This window comes from Mus musculus, chromosome 11 (assembly GCF_000001635.26).
Source record: "Mus musculus strain C57BL/6J chromosome 11, GRCm38.p6 C57BL/6J".
Classification (NCBI taxonomy): Eukaryota; Metazoa; Chordata; class Mammalia; order Rodentia; family Muridae; genus Mus; species Mus musculus.
In genome coordinates, this window is record NC_000077.6 from 90227283 (window position 1) to 90244396 (window position 17114).

A 17114-nucleotide genomic window follows, 5' to 3' on the forward strand; every position below is an offset into this window, starting at 1 on the left:
TGCTCTTGGTCACACAGTTGTTAAAGCCTTCCTTTCTGGTCATTTTGTATTGTCATTCAAAATAGTCAATCAGCCATTCACATTTCCCAGTGAGACAACGGGAGGTAATTTTAAAGCTAGCGTCTGTCAGACCTGGGATAGAAAACTTCACTCACAGGGAATATTAAAACTCGGACACGCAGTGAAAGGATCAAATGAGGAATCCCACCTGAATTCTTGATTTAGGAGTGCAGTAAGCTCCCAGCCCACAGAACTGGAGCGGTCTCTGTTTTAGCTCTTACATATTCACACTCACGGCTACTGCAATTGCTAACACTCTACATCAGAGAAAGTCTTGTCACAAAGTGACCTCAATCCTGCCAGAATATTGTTAAGTTCTAATTTAGGGGACGAGTAACTCTGTCTCTTGACACCAGGAAGAGGAAGTTGTCATGCAATTTCAGCGTGACGTTTATTCCACTGTTGCTGTGAACAGCTCTAAGACAAAGATGTGTACATTTACTTCTCTGAGTCTCTCTCTCCCTCTTCCTCTCTCTCCCCCTCCCTCCCTTCCTTCCTCCCTCCTTCTCTCTCTCTCTCCCCCTGTTTCTCCCCCCCCACTATGTGTGTGTGTGTATGTTCGCATGTGTGCGTGTGTAGGTCCTTGTGTTTGAATTCTCACATGTGTGATGCAGATGATAACTTCAGGTATTGACCCTAAGGCATCATCCAATCATCCACATATTTTCTTTTTTTGAAACTGAATCTCTCAGGTGACTCTGGTGGACCAATGATGCTAGAACTTTGGCCCTTCTCTGTGAAATGAAGAGGCAATGTGGACCATGCAAATGGAAAGTGTTTTTCTAACTTAGACTCACTGGAACCTGCACATCAGTCTCAGGACCAACTTTGTTCAATTATGAAAATTGTAAGGAAAGTTTCTTTAAAAATAGCTTAATAGTCTGCCTCAGTGTTAAGGTTCTTATTGTTTGTGGTCTACTTTTAGCTTGGGGTTCTGTTTATCTAAGATCCAAGTGCCAGAATGCAAAGATTCTCTTGGGTCACCCAAGCAGGAGATTCAAGATTCAAACAATATGTGTGGATTCTCACATGTGTAAGGCAGATGACGACTGGGCAGGGTAGGGGGCGGGGTCAAAAGCTAGTCTGTTCCTTGAGCTAGAAATGGCTAACAAGCATGCTGGACTCTCTTTCTTTACATCCTGAGTGTCATATTCCCCTAGCCTTATGAAATGCATCACGGTACCTTAAAGTCCCCACAGGCTAGCAAGGTTGGTAAGGGTGGCACAAGAATCCAGAAAAAATCTAGTTTGTCTCCAAAATTGGACAGAGCAGCATGTTTCCCCTTGAAGTCAACATTAGTCATCGAGGCGATGACTCCAGCGTTCAGAATTATCACAGATTCTAATTCTCTGACTAAATTGTGGAAAGCAAACGGGCTGGGTTGAGCTCCTCAAATCTCTTGTGGGTTTAGGATTATGTTGTATTTCAGGTGGAGGTTTGCCCTAAGACCGACTGCTCTGTGTCAGACCTCCCTGAGCTGAGGAATGAGGGCTGCAAACCAGTGACCAAACTCTCATCTGGTTGGCTCCCTTTGCCTGTTTTTGGCAATATCTCCTTGGCATGTTCTCACAAAGGAAACACGTCTGCTTGCTTGCTTGCTTGCTTGCTTGCTTGCTTGCTTGCTTGCTTGCTTGAGCAACTTTGCATCTTTGTACTGCTGTTGCGTTTCACATATATTTTATAGCGAAATCTTAATCACCAAATATACTCTCTTGGACTGGGAGATGGCTCAGTGTGTAAAGAGCATAAAGACCTGAGCTCAGACCCCAGAATCCACCTACAGCTGGATACACTACGAGGTGCCTGCAATCTCAGCACTTCTATGGCAAGATGAGAGATAGAAGGAACATGAGGTTTCCCAAACAATAGCCTGCCCTGCCATGTATAGCGGCAAACAGGAGACCATGTCTCAAATAAGGGACAAGGAGAAGACCAACAGCTGAGGATTTGCTCTGACTTCCATGCTGGCACTCATACACACAAACACATACATGTATGTGTGTGTGCACATACAAGCAAAGCCTTGTTACATACATGCACGCACACACACACACACACACACACACACACACACAAGACTGTGATCATTAAATTAATGGAACAGAAAAAACAAGGACCCTTAAGTGTAAACAGGAATTCTCAGTCTCTGGTAGGTTGAACTCGGGAACCAGGGTCCTGGCATCTTTGAGTCTCTGTCTCATATACTCAAGAATGAATGAATTTCATCAATGATGAAGGGCGAGTTGAAGAAGGGGTTTTGTTAAAGAGAAAAGACTTGATAGAGAAATATTTGAAGCTCTCTTAGAAAATTCAGAACTCCAGAAAGCAATCTGGGCTCCAGAGAGGACTGATGTGAGGGTCCCAAGAAAGGATGGAGTCACTCCCATGGAGAAGGAAGCCAAGAGAAGGAAGAACCCACGGAACTATGGCGTCGTCATGGCTTTTTCTAAGACTTAAGGCAGAAACTGGACAGAGACTGAGGTAACATCTATTGAGCTGTGTTAATTCAGCACAATCAATTGTCAGGCCAAGACAATTGGGGTGTGCATGCTCTTTGCATGTTCTTCAGGACCAATACCAACCTGGGAGATAATCACCTGCAATTCAGGTGTTACCCACCCAATTAGGGGAGGGGTTCTTCTGCCTTGAAGTTTCCCTCTCCCCTCCCCCATTTGACCTTGGCTCATCTGCTGTGCTCAGCATTAACTCTGACTGGCCTTGTTCTTTGCTGACCTTGTGAATGTTGCTGGTCTCTGCCCTTGGTGGGGTCTACTTGCCTTTAGTGGTCTCTTTTATGGGACCAGCTTGAAGTTTTGGCCATGGTCCTTTTCCCCTTGCTGTTTAAGGAGAGTTCATTCTCGCTGCAGCTATCTGGCTATCGCTGTGGTTTTCCCAGTAACCTCATATTTACCGCCTTGTCTCTGGGGCAGACTGGATAGGAGGAGGCATTTTAGAGACTCACAACTCAGCCTGCTACGATTAGCAGCTTTGGAAGTGAGAATATGCAGAAGGACAACAATCTTCCCTATGTTCCTAGGGGTAGAGAGTATTTCATGGCAGCCAGCCAACACCCATCGACACTGGCTTTTTCCCAGAGCCCCTTTCTTCCTCTTCCTCTCATCAGGTGAGATAGCTGTCTCCTCCCCAGCTACAGGCACCCTGAACACTCTTCCTATGCATCCCAGACTTTGCCATTTTAACTGGAACGTTCTTTTCAGCACTAACCTCTTTTATTTACTTATTTTTAACTGACATAGTATTGTTGTTACTTTTGAGGATATAGGACGTGTGTGGATTTTAATACATAGTTCTATACCCAAGCTCTCCAGGGTTGTATGTGTTGGCCAGGGTGGGGTGTGGATGGGGGAAGGTGCTTGGTCCTTGCTATCAGAACAGCAGCTCTGGGGCATTGGGACCCACTCCTTGTCAGCTTGAATGGAGATGTAGAAGACTATCTTTGCTCTTGATGAACAATATCAGCTTCACTCTGAGGCAGACCACACCCCCATCTCCCTTCAGGACATCCTGCCCCAGGATTTCTAAATCAGGACTAAAGGCAGCAGAGTGTAAACTCTACATTCCATTCTTTGTGTAAGAAAGCCCTGTGAAAATTCCCCACTTGGCAAAGAGAAGACAGAGGAGCTGGTGAAGACTGCTAGCGTGCCCCCAAAGTTTAAGAGAAAATTCCCGTATCTTTCACTGGAAAGATTTCCAAAGGGGGCAGGTTAGGAGTTGGGGATCTTTTTTAAAGGTTTAATTGTTTATTTATTTTTGTGTATACTAGTTTTTTGTCTGCATATATGTCTATGCACCATGTACACACACTGACTGTGGAGACCAGAAAAAAAGCACTGGAGTCCTGATACTGAAGTTACAGATGGCTTTGAGCCACCATGTGGAAGCAAGCCCAAGAAGACCAGCTCAAGCTTTTACTTGCTGATCCATTTACACACACACACACATGCACACGCACACGCACACGCACACGGACACACCAGATTAGAGTTTTATATCATGTCTTAAATGTTCTACTTCAAAACTATTCATTTTTATTAATTTATGTATATGAATAGTTTGCCTGCATGTCTGCATCACTTGCATGCCAGATACCTATGGAGACCAGAGGAGGGCATGAGATGCCCTGAAACTGGAGTTACAGATGGTTGTGGGGCACCACGTGGATGCTTCGAATTGAGCTCAGGTCTTCTGGAAGAGCAGTCCGTGCTCTAAGCACTGAGAAATTCCCAGCCCCAACAATTCCACTTTGAAATGAGATTGGGTCCACATATTCTCTCCTCTCTCCTCTCTTGCAAAGTCTCACTGTGGCTTAGAGTGCTAAAGGCACAGAGGAAGTCAGCCAAATGAATCTTGTTTATGTTTACAGCAAGATCTCTGAAAACTTCCTAGACTGCACACGATTTTTTTTCCCTTCTCTTATGTAACACAATCAACATCTGTTCTGATGAATGTACGTTGGGAAATACTGCTGCAATGGAAAATGGTGACCTTTGGAGTCAGCAAACCTACACTGAACTCTCCACCTGATCACTGGCTTACTGCACCTTCCACTCTGTCTTCAAAGGCTGAGCTCATAATTATGACTTTATGAGACTATTGCAAGGGTAAAATAAAAAAATATATTGCTTGGTACCAGACAGAGGATCCAGGAAGGGGAAATGGTTGTGAACAAAAATGGCATCTTATGGAGAGGTATCTGTAATGTGTTTCTAGATCCCACTTCAGGGATGAAGGAGATTTGGCTCCTTGGCTGCTGGGAATGCTATGAGAAGAAACAGTTCTACTTGGTCCACCCTTCTTGAGGGCAAGCCCTCTCCTTTTTTTTTTTCTTTTGAGCTTGCAGTATTTCTTTCTTTTTTCTGTTTTTTTAATGATATATTTTCTTTATTTACATTTCAAATGTTATCCTCTTTCCTAGTTTCCTCTCCGAAAATCCCCTATATTCTCCCCCCCTCCCCTCCCCGCCCCCCTAAGCGCTCTCCTCAGAGCAGTTGCAGGGGGTTAGAGGAAACAAGAATTGTTACAGCCTGGCCCCCTCACCCTGTCTGCAGAAGTCACAAAGGATGCTTTAGCTTCTGAGCTCCTTTAGCTTTGGAGCACCCCATGCTGCAACTTAGCAATGTTCTCAAGACATCTCTAGTGCCTTTGAGTCTGAGGAGCGATGCTGTATAGCATCCTTTGAGACAAGGTCACAGATCAAGATCAGCGAGAGCTAGTGGGCATTTTGTTCTGTGGCTACAGAGGAAAGCTCAGAGCTCAGAAGGCTCTGCCAGCTGTCTTGCAAAGGTGTGCTGCATAGGGCAACCAGCTCCATTCCCTCCTTCTCAGTCAGGGCAAGCTGACAGGAGAGGCCAGAGGTTCATTAATATAAGGATACACAGTCTTTAAAAGATGCAGTCATGCTGACTTAGAGGGTATAGAGAGGTTAGAAGAAAGGCGACTTTCTTATCTTGGAAGGGAATAACCAGACGAAGACTTGGTTGCTAGGCACTGGAGCTCGTCTTCCTGATTTATGTCATCCTGTTTTTCCAGTAGAGACTCTGCAATATTGCATTAGTCAAAGAATTCTGCAACATCATTTGAACGACATAAGGCATCTGCTTGTGTCTGAACATGACTCAAAGGGCAGACTTGTGCCAACCCATCTGTTCCTCTGAGAATATATCCAGAATTAATGATATTAGAAACTTAAAAACAACAGGCTCATTCTGACAGATGACCCTGGTGGGTGGATAGAAAAAGACCATGTGGCAAAATGCATGGTTGGTATCCTCTCCTTTTGCTGTGCCCTAAAGAAAATCTAGAGATGCCTTCTTGGCTGAGTATCACTACTCAAAAGAAAAACAACCAAATCTATAAACTTAACTAAGCTATGTGGGTAGCTAAAGTATAAGATAAGATATATTTTACAAGGTCCCCTCACACAAAATTCTCTGGGCAAGAATCTCACTAAAGACCTTTTGTTCAGTCTGAGAAGCTAGTCTATAGGATTTCCCATCTACATTCACATTGTGCTGTTTCTTTTCAGTCAGTCCTCTCTGGAAACACCCTCACATGTATGCCCAGGGGTATGGCTTCCAGGTGATTCCAAAGTCAACCAAATTGCCTGCACTGCACATAACCTTTTTCCTGGGCTAACTCAATTATGCCTTTCTTGAGTGAACATCTCACAGTCTTGGCATCTCCAACTTCTGGGGTTTCCATTACCACTTGGGATTCACCTTTACAGCTTCATGCAATGGTTCTTAGGACTTCCTTGTGGGAAATTCAGCCCTGAGCCACATCACTTTGCTTTGGTGACTTTCTGGATTATTACTGCAAGCCTTTGTGACCACCTTCACTTTATCATTCATGCACAAAAGTAATACATGGATGATGTTAGCAACCCTGTTACTATCTCTATACCTAGAGCCACCCCTACCACTACAGCTATAGCAGATTCAGTGGTCCATGAATGCTGTGGTCTTGCCTTCAAGGTGCTTTTCCTATTGTCCCACCCTGACCTAGCAAACTTCCCCCATAATGATCCATTGAGCTATGTTATAGCACTCTAATGTTTATCCAGCCCACAGATCCAAATTTCTCCACATTCCTCCTATAAACCAGCTCCAAAGACTTGCAAGTCATCGAATCCAGAAATGACCTCATTCCTGGCACTAATTTTCTCTTAGTTTCTTTTTACCTTTCTATGACCAATCACCCATCAAAAAACAACTTAAAAGTTCTAAAGTTATATTTTTGAAGGTCCACTCTACTGGAGAAGGCCCAATAGCAGGAGTGTCGGGTGGCTGAGCACATTGCATCCAGAGACAAAGCAGAGAGATGAACATTCAGATGGGTTTCATCTTTCTCCTTTACAGACACTTGGGAGTATCCGTCTGTATTATTGCTCCACATTCAAGGTATGTCTTCCTTCTTCAGTTAAACATCTCTGGGAAAAACACCTCAAAGGCATGGCCAGAGATATACCCCAGAGATTATTTCAAATCTTGTCAAGTTGACAATAAAGATTAGCTGTTATAGGTACAGTCTAGAATTAGGGGTATGCATGCCAACTCTTTTATGTATAAAGACTGCCAGCCAGAGAACTTTCTCATCGAGGAAGGGTTCATCGGTTGCTGAACATGGGTCACAAAAGTAAAGTGAAAGACTTCAAGAGAACTGTGACATTTAAAAGCAGTTCTATGAATACTAGGCAAAGACACAGAGTGGAGCACAAGCGGGCTTCCCAGGGCTGTGGAGGGCCAGCCGTAGTTAGAAACATTTTGAACTGAATAAAAAGAGGAATTTGCTGACAGTGAGAGCTGCGCACTGTCCTGGGCTGACATCAGATATAGGGAATTACCAGTGTGGGGAATCTCTATCACGGGTGAAATCAGCACTTTGCATAAAAAAAAATCCCACATGCATCAAGAACAGCCAAAGAGTATGATTAGTGATTTGGGGTAATAATAATTAAAGGGCCAACCTTTGCAAGTACATGATTGCAAAAATATACTTAACATACAATCAATGTTGTTTACATAACATCTGTCCCTTTTTCCCTACTATTTTATCTTTATTATGGCCCCTTTAAACATTTTTTATTTAAAATATTTTCATATGTTTTAATCATGTTCTTTCCATTTCCCCAACTCCTCTCATATTCTCCCCTCCAAATGTCATGTCTTCCCCTCTCCCCCTCCCTTCATTTTGTATTGATCCTGGACACCGGTGGGGCTTGCCTTGGAGTGTGGTCAATACACCCAGCAACACTCCACTGTAGAAAGCTGATTTTCCCTTTACCAGTGGGTATCGATTACAAATAGCTTCTTGGTTAGGGGTGGGCCTTCATCTCCCCTTGCCCTTCTCAGAGCTGCTGTTTTCCTCCTGTTTGAACTTGTGAAGGTCGAGTGTGTTCGGCTATCACTCTTAATTACTTTCAATGTGAATTCACATTGAGTGGAAGGAAAAGGAAGGGTGATAGATAAACACTCCACAAACTGTATGCAACCAGCAAACTCTCGTCTCAGATGCAGAACTAATATTCCTCAGAAGAATGTTACCGCAGAGACAGTGGAAGTGAAACAAAAAGACTTGGTGAGTCAGACAGTATTGTGCTGTGATTTTGAGTCTGAAATACCTCCCATAGGTTCATGGGTTGAACTCTTGTTTCTCAAATGGTAGCGCCATACTGGGGTGGGGAGCATGGGTGTATTAGAAGATGGAGCCTCACTGGAATAAGCAGGTCCATGGGGGAACCTTTGGGAAGAGGTTATCCTCGTCTGCTTCCTGTGTTTGTCCCATAGTGCTGGTCCATGATGATCTGAAGAAACCTGTGCTTGTCACAAGGTACCATCACCTGAGCTCTGCCCTGCCCTGGCTTCCCTGCCCCAGAGGAGAACCTTTCAAAGCATGAGTCTTTAAAACAAGACTCTTTCTTCCTCTGCGTTGTTTCTGGCAGGCATCTGTTCTTCCACAATAGCACAAATGGAGCCAGTGTGGCATGGTAGACTATGGAGCAGTCATGTTGTATTGGACAACAGCCTAAGGTTTTCCAATCCTAAGATGCTGGGATTCTAGGAAACCATCTGAGCTTCTGTTGGAAAGTAAAAAGCCTCTTAGAAGAAGGGGATGGATCACTGTATAAATTACTCAGGGATTCAAGTCCTTCAGGGGATTGCTCCCTGAAATTTGATGGAGGTGGCTATCTCCCATCTCTCTAGATCAGGGCTGATTTTTTTTTTCATCTCTCATGTCCAGAGATAGACCATGAGTCAGTAGGATATCAGAACTAGGTGTCCCCTCAGCCCACGTCATAGTAATGGTTAAGAACACCACCTCCTGCAAAATTTACAATAAACCGTGTTCCTGAGGCTCAGGATCACTATGAGGCAAATTGTTGTGAAGTGGTGTGGCCAGTGCATCTTAACTGCAGCATGATGACGCAGCGTTGGGTTTAGACATTATTAGTTTTACTGCACTGCAAGTAGTGACCTTAGATAGGTGACTTAGGCCAAGTGCCAGCCTTGGGAAAATAAGAACAATCATGCCCCCAAGGGTTACTAAGAGACCATAATACATGTAAGGTATTTAGAATAGGAGGCAGGAAAAAAAGTGGTTTTTAGCTATGCTTGCTCCAGACGTCCTAGTGTCCAGTAGCTGGGAGAAAGTTGTACATGGGCACACTCTTACAACACAGTGGCCAACACAACAGGGACATAGGGTGACAACCATAGTAACACATTCTACTGCTTCTTAAACATAGACTACCTTTCTGAAATTAGTCACTAGCTTATTACTTTGCTAGCAAAGTCCTACATAAGTGGCTAGAGATGTAGCTCACTGTGACAGCACTCGCCTAGCATATACAAGGCTCTAAGTTTGAATTGCTAGGAGAAAAATATATATGTACTTGTATATATTATATAATACATACACATATATAATATGTCAATATGTGTTTATATGCACATGTTCTCTATTATGTATGTATATATGTGTGTATATATATATGTGTGTGTGTGTGTATATATATGTATATATATGCTCTTCTTTATTAAGTAAACAGCATGTACTTGCAGCAAAGAAGGCTGCCTGCCACAGTCCTATTAGACACCATTCTTTCACAACTCTTTATGGCATTTACTCAATATATATGTAAAACGTTTTTACTCATCTTTGATGGTCAATGTCTTTCCAATCCTTCGACACCCAAACCGAATGACTTTATCATGAAGACTTTCTTCCAACAACACTCGACAGAAGCTGCCTCCCCTTGTTTCTGGCCCCTTGCAGCTTTATCCTATGTTACTGCACTTTTCACACACCCATCTTGTTTAGAGCTGTCCTGTGACCTCCACCCCTAGATCTGAAGTGCCTTGGAAGATTGGAGTTGTTCTTTATTTATCGATATCTCTTCTTTTCTGACTGGATCCCTTCATCCCATCTTCCCAATACACAGTTATGTGACAGTCCTTTACACACTGGGCAAAGTGTGTGATAAACCTGGATTGGCTTGGGGATCTTGAGGGTACAGGGAAACACATCATTGGAATAGAGATTTGGAAGTTCCCCTGGCTAGTCTGAATGTGGCAAGATTAAGCAAATGGCTGCTTGCTAGATACTGTGAGTACTTGTCAAAATGAGATGTTTGACATGAGAAGACATGCTAATACACACTGAGTACTTATCAATGTTGAGTTGCTAGCCACTCATTGTTCCTTGCTATAATAACGTCCCCTCTCAGCCTCCAATGATAAAGATGGTGGACGACTCACGTGTGTTCCACCACACCTGCAGCTTAACCTAAATGGGATCAGGACAGCCCATTTCCCAGAAGCCAGTTCCTCCTGGCCTAGCAAGTCAAGATGAGTTCTGCCAACAATACCCTCCCAGGCAAATTTCCAACAGAGACCTGGGAATCCTCAGTCAGGAGCCACAAACCCCAGAGTTGCTATGACAACAAGGGCGACACTGCTAACAACTGTGTCCATTGAGCAGGCACTGCGCATTGGCCACGGTACTGAACATTCCAAGGAATTGTCTTCACTTCTCAGTTTCCTGTGTAGTTGAAGCCACTAGAAGTCCAGGACACAAGAACACAAAATATACGAAAACAGCATGTTGAGTATTTTAATAAATTTCAAGATTTCACTGCCCCTCTCCAGCAACCCCTATCTCTCACCCTTTCCATCCCTTGAGGCTCAAGAGAAGGCTTTGTTTAGATTCTCCCTATTTGACTGCAGGCCAGATCCTCCAGAAGATAAGTGGCTGAAAGGAAGAAACTTGGGTTGACATCATTTGAGAGCTCAGATAACCTGGATCTCAGGCTATTTTCTATTCTTGAAGCCCATTGATCTCCCTTAAAATGATTGATTTCCCCCTCTGAATTGCCTAGATTTCCCCCCACTTCTCCCATTCTCTGTATTCCCTGATGAAAGTGAATATACTTCTAAGATTCTCTTCGCATTCCAGGGACGTCATTGTACATATAATTTGCACACTTTTTCTGATGCTAATCTACGTACTGCTAGTTCAGTCTAACTAACTCAACTATCAAAGCCGCGGTAGCAAGAGGGAAAGTTCTTGTTGGTCCTGCAAAGCTACAGTTGAGCCCATATCACAGATGAGGAACCTGGAACACAGAGAGATTGCTCAGTCAGGCGTCACACGTGGCCCCTCTATCCGTACCACCTCTACTCTGAATCCGACAGTATCTCTGCTAGGGAATGTGGATGTGAATCTCTAGGAAGGACAGGGAAGGGGAATATCCTGCAGCAGATTCTATCAGGGCACTCTCTTAAGGGTTACAAACAAGTCAGTCTGGTGAGAAAACACCAGAAGTACCAGGGAAACCCATACATGAAATACCAAGGAGCAGGAAAAAAAAACAACAACAAAGAGTTCAAGTCTCATCAGCTGGGGAACCCCCTGGGGTTTGGCAATACTGTTTCCTGCCTTAGAATTTGTGAACCCTAGTTCACCTTTGCTTCATTTACATAGTGGGACTTCTTTGCCAGGAGAAGAGCCACATGCATACTTAGTGAGAACCCCTGTGGACTCAGAAATCACCCACATCACACGGTCCACATGCTCTTTTGTCCCTTGCCAACCTGACACAAGCTAAGGTCCTACAGGGAGACATCAGTGGGGGAAAAAAGCCTTCATCTCAAATTGCCTCTAGGCAAGTCGCTAGGGGGTGCTTCCCTGATTAATGGTTGATGTTGGAGTGGCCCAGATCACTGGGGTGGGGGTGGGAGATACAGGAGGGATGCCACCCTGAGCGGATGGTCCTGGGGTTGTATTTTAAAAATAAAAAAAAAATTAAAAAGGCTAGTTGAGCTAGCCAGTAAGCAACAAGGGTTCCTCTGTGGACTCTGGTTCAGTTCCTACCCACAAGCTCCTGCCTGCTTCAGTCCCCGCCGTAGCGTTCCTTCGTCATAGACTGTGATCTAAATGAGTAAGGCAAAGAACCTTTACCTTCCCAAGCGCTTCGGTCAGTGCTTTATCACGACAACAAAATGCACACTACACAGTCGGCTCCCCAGGCCGGACTCTGCAGACTGTCACACACGGAAAGGATGCCTTCTCCAGATTCGGCTTCATTGACTTTCTACCCCATTCACAGGGATGTCTGTTCCTTCATGTGCTGGAATCTTCCACAGGTTCACTTATAAAATGACCGAGGCAGGGAGGGAATGGCTAAAAACATTCGAGGTGTCTACAGCAAAGAGTTGAGTCTACAGCTAAGCTAAAATGCCGAATGTGAACCTTCCTCCTTTGTCCCCCACTTCCTTCCTTCCTTCCTTCCTTCCTTCCTTCCTTCCTTCCTTCCTTCCTTCCTTCCTTCCTCTCTCTCTCTCTCTTTCTTCCTTCCTCTATTTCTGTTTTGTCTTTGTTTTTTGTTTTTGGGCTTCTTTCTTGTTGTTGTTGTTGGGTTCTTGTTTTGTTTTCGGTTTTTTGGTATAGCATTACTTAGGGCTTATGTGGTCGAGCCCGTGTTACCAGCTGGGTAGAAAAGAAGGTAATTTTATCTATCTGGGTTTCATTTCACTCTGGTGGCTCTTTTTCCCAAGTCACCAGTATTGCCAGAAAATACCTGCATCGTTTTGTTCTCACTGTCAGCTCTGTGGACACCCAGCTCTTTATCAGTGAGACTGGTCTGTTTTTCCACAGCTCTGTTTACTGACTATCTACAGCATTCTTCCCAGGTTGGTTGTTTATTGTACTGGACCTTATTCTTGCTGGGTTTTTGTTTCGCCAAATCTAACTTTCCTACCCATTTGGACCTACCTGGCCCCCTCCCTTCTGTATTCCACCCAACACTCTCAACATTTAACTGTTGGTTGGAAGAGAAATTGAATTGGCTACAGGGCAATAGTGTGAGGATTGAGCCAACTTTATAATTCCCTAATACAGTTAAGTATACAGACAAAAGGGGTCACGATTATTTGAGTTTTGTAGTGGATTTATTTGTAAATGAACCATGCCTGTCTTATAAATATTACTAGGGGTTGTTTCTGACTTTGAAATGGTTTCACACCGTGACGAAATTGCAAAACGCACCGAGCTCAATCCTCCTCTCACAGGCACATGACCAGAAACCGCATACAAACAAGTTGTGAGATAGCTAAAGCACCCAGCATTAAGTTATGGAGTGCAAAGCAGCCAGGGAAAGGATTGCCTTGAGGTAGGATTGAAATATCAGGTACAGGATGCTGAGTTAAAATTCCATTTCAGAGAACTAATTAATTAGCAAGTAACATTGCACGAGGGGGTGGGGTGGGGGCAGACTTTTTATACTAAACAAAAACCACTGTTTACTGAAATTCGAATTTCCTGGGGTGTCCTGTATCTTTATTTGAATGTGTCAACTTTACCAAGGGGTCGAGATTTAATTCTTCTAGGAGACAGCATTTAAATTTCCCCAGCCCTCAGACTCCTCAAGGCTGAACAAACCTAAGGGTGTTTTGCAACTCAGCGATTTTGCAATTCTGTGACTCAGATGCTAATGAACTGAGAGAGAGCTGTTAGGTAAGGTATTTAATCTCTTGCTGGATCAATTTCTTCATCTTCAAAGTAAGACTTATGCAGCCAGTGGATGACCTGGCCCATGCCTCCTTCACGGATAATGAAAGCTGGATGTTAGTTATATAGGAGAAGATATCCTCATTGGTAGCTGCTGTGGAGAAGGGAAAGGCCTGAGTTCTGATTTCAGTGACTGCTGTTTTAAAAAGAGGGAATAAGGCCATAGGAACACACTGAGTTCCTGCAGAGCCAGGGAGGTGAAAAGTCACAGAGGGCTGACCCATGCAAATGTGCTTAGGTCGGCTCCCTCTGCAAACTGGCGGTTTGGGAAGTCACTATGCTACTGAGTCCCTAGCCACATCCTTCCTAGTGATTCCTTTGCCAAAGAAAGGTTTTTCAGACACTTAAAAAAAGATGTCCCTGAGTTACAAGAGGTCATATAATCCTCAAAGGACCTGGGGAAGGACTCCCCACTTTGAGCCCCCTTTTATACTGCTCCAAGTAAGGGAAGTCAGAGGCTCACATGGTCAGCTCTTGACTACAGCAGTCAACTTTTCTGACAGCTTTCAACTCCAAAGGGGTGTGAATTGATCTAGCGATGCCACACTTGGCTGCTGGAATGCATCTCAGGTTTGGTTAAATCTTAGTGCAAGCTTTAGGTTTAGACAAAACTTGTCTAAAATTGTGGGGGTTTTTTAAAGTTAAATTTTGTTTGTTGACCATTTCATAATGCAGATAATGTGTCGATTACTCTCCCCTCAACCTATGCATCATAGCTTTGGTTGTATCTGTGATCGATTCAGTCTAACCCGGGCCATCAGATTGAGATTAGCCACTGGAATCTGGTGGGATCAGCAGTGAGAATCTATCAGTAGCAAACAGATGGGCAATAAGTTTGTGTGTGTGTGTGTGTGTGTGTGTGTGTGTGTGTGTGTGTGTGTGTGTGTGTGTAGTCCTCCCAGTCTTTTCTCCATCCATTCCTGACTACTAATGATCCTATTCTTTTGTAGACTCAGTGTTGGTATCTACAGTTGCCATGAGTTTGTGATCACAATGGTGGGTCTGCCCAGAAGATGGCATTTTGTAGCCATCCTTCCTACTTTCTGTCTTTTCCATTAGAGAACATAGTATAAATACATAGCTGAGGCCTGAGCACTCATTCGTCATCCATTCTGAACACCTTGCACAACCATGACCCTATTTCCTGTTGTTAGCTGAGGAGAGAGGTTTCTCTGATAAAGGCTGTTGTAGTGTTGTCTGTGAATGCAGTCACATATATTTAGAAGGTCCTTTGGTATTATGCCAGCTTAGCTAACCCTGATTATTCAGCGCCCTGCTAGAGCCCATGACCTACTTCATCATGGCTTTTTGTTTTGTTTTGTTTTGTTTGTTTGTTTTTTGAGACAGGGTTTCTCTGTATAGCCCTGGCTGCCCTGGAACTCACTTTGTAGACCAGGCTGGCCTTGAACTCAGAAATCTGCCTGCCTCTGCCTCCCAAGTGCTGAGATTAAAGGTGTGTGCCACCACCGCCCGGCCATCATGGCTTTTTGACCAAGTTTGTATTATCAGGCACGGATTCTGTGGATTGGGCTTGAAATGGGTCGGTTACTCCCGACAGTAGTGCCACTATGGCATGAGTTTGCTTGTTTACTGTCTGGCTTTTGTTGTGGTTTTGAGAGGAAGTCTCATCTCTCCCAGTTGACCTTAAAGTCCTCATGCAGCCAAGATTGGCTTCAATTCCTGATTCTCTTGTTTCTTCTTCTAAAATTCTGACATGTGCCAATATACCTAGCTCTAGACAGCAGCTCTTATGTGCATCTCTGACCCAAGTTTAATCCACATGAGAAAAACTGAGTGCAGTGGTATGCACTTGTTCTCAGCACTGGGGAGGTGGGGACAGAGGTACTGAGGAGTTCACTAGCCAGTCAGCCTCACCCAACCATGGAGTCCCTGGAAAAGACTGTGATCCTATCTTCAAATATGAGGTAGAGATATCCTGAGGAATGGCTCTCTAACCTTACATACTTGCACACCAACACACATACATACACAAACTTACATGCATACACACACCAACACACACACCCCAACACACACACATACTTATACACACACACATACATGGACACACACATACATACACATGCACACGTACACACATGTACACACATTCACACACACACACACTTCTATCTTACTGTGATTATTCCCCTTTATTCCACCCCCAGAACATCATTCTAGTTCTCAGCTCTATTGCATCTTGCCTGGTCTGTTGGAATCGGTTTGTCAGTTCCTTGAACAGCATTTGCCAGGATAGGGTAAATGTAAGAGAAGCTCCCAATAAAAGCAATGTGAGTGAGATGGAAATTTAATTAACGTCATGAACTCATACAGTAGCTCTGCTCATGCAGTCAAATTTAGGTTCATCTATCTTGCTATTCTGTCACACCAGGGCCACCCTGTCCATCTACAGTGTCCATGTCCCAACCTATGGAGGATAAGCAAGCAGAAGCCCTGACTTTTAAAGGCATGACCCAGAAATTATGCTGTAACTCCCATAGAACTGTCTAGAACTCAGCCATATGACCACATTTGCTGCCAGATAAGCTGAAAACTGCAATCTTTATTCTGGGCAGTCATGTGTTCAGCTAAAAAACTGGAGTTTCTATTCATGCAAGGATAAGGATATAGACCTGTGTTCACTGTGCACAGTGGAAGCCACGTATAACTATTTAAGCGTATTAAAATTCAGTAGCAGCAAACATCACATTCCTCAGAGTACCTCTAAGGTAGTCAATAGCCAAGGGTGACAGCATAGATTTAGACCATTCCAATCCTCATGTGACACTCCACTGGCTAGAGTTACTATCAATCACCAAGACAGTGCCCCTCCCAGATGTTTCCCCCACATCTTTCTATATGATCACGTCACCTGGGTGTTACAAGTTTTTCTATATGAGCCCCAAACATTATTTTCACATATCCATCCTTTCTTTACTATGGCACCTATATGCCCAACATCTCTACCATCTGGGATCCTCCTGTACAAAGGTTTCTAGCTTGCATCATGCAGAATTGTTTCAAACACGCCTGACCGTTGTGTGTTCCTTGTTCTTCCCTTACGGCTTAACTTGCTCTCCTTCCTCTCTTGACTAATTTGCTAAATCTCCATGTCGCCTGCTGTTCAAAGCATTCCCACCCTGTCCCACTGCCTTTAGAACATCGCAAGCAATGTTCTACTAGAACATCACACACTGAGCTGTTATTTAATGTCAGATGTTTATCTCCTCCGTGAATTATCTTACCAAACTTTCTACCTAGCACCAGTGAACTTATTAGACTGAGTGCAGAAAGGGCTCATGGAGACTATGTGTGGCAAGAGAAACGTTCCTCTTTTCATATTCAGAAAATACTAGTAACAACTAGTACCACTTAGCTATGATTTTAAAGTATCATTTAGATTAGTGTTTGTTCCTAGGTATTTATGGGATTTGGTCCCAGGACCTATAAGGATACCAAAATACCAG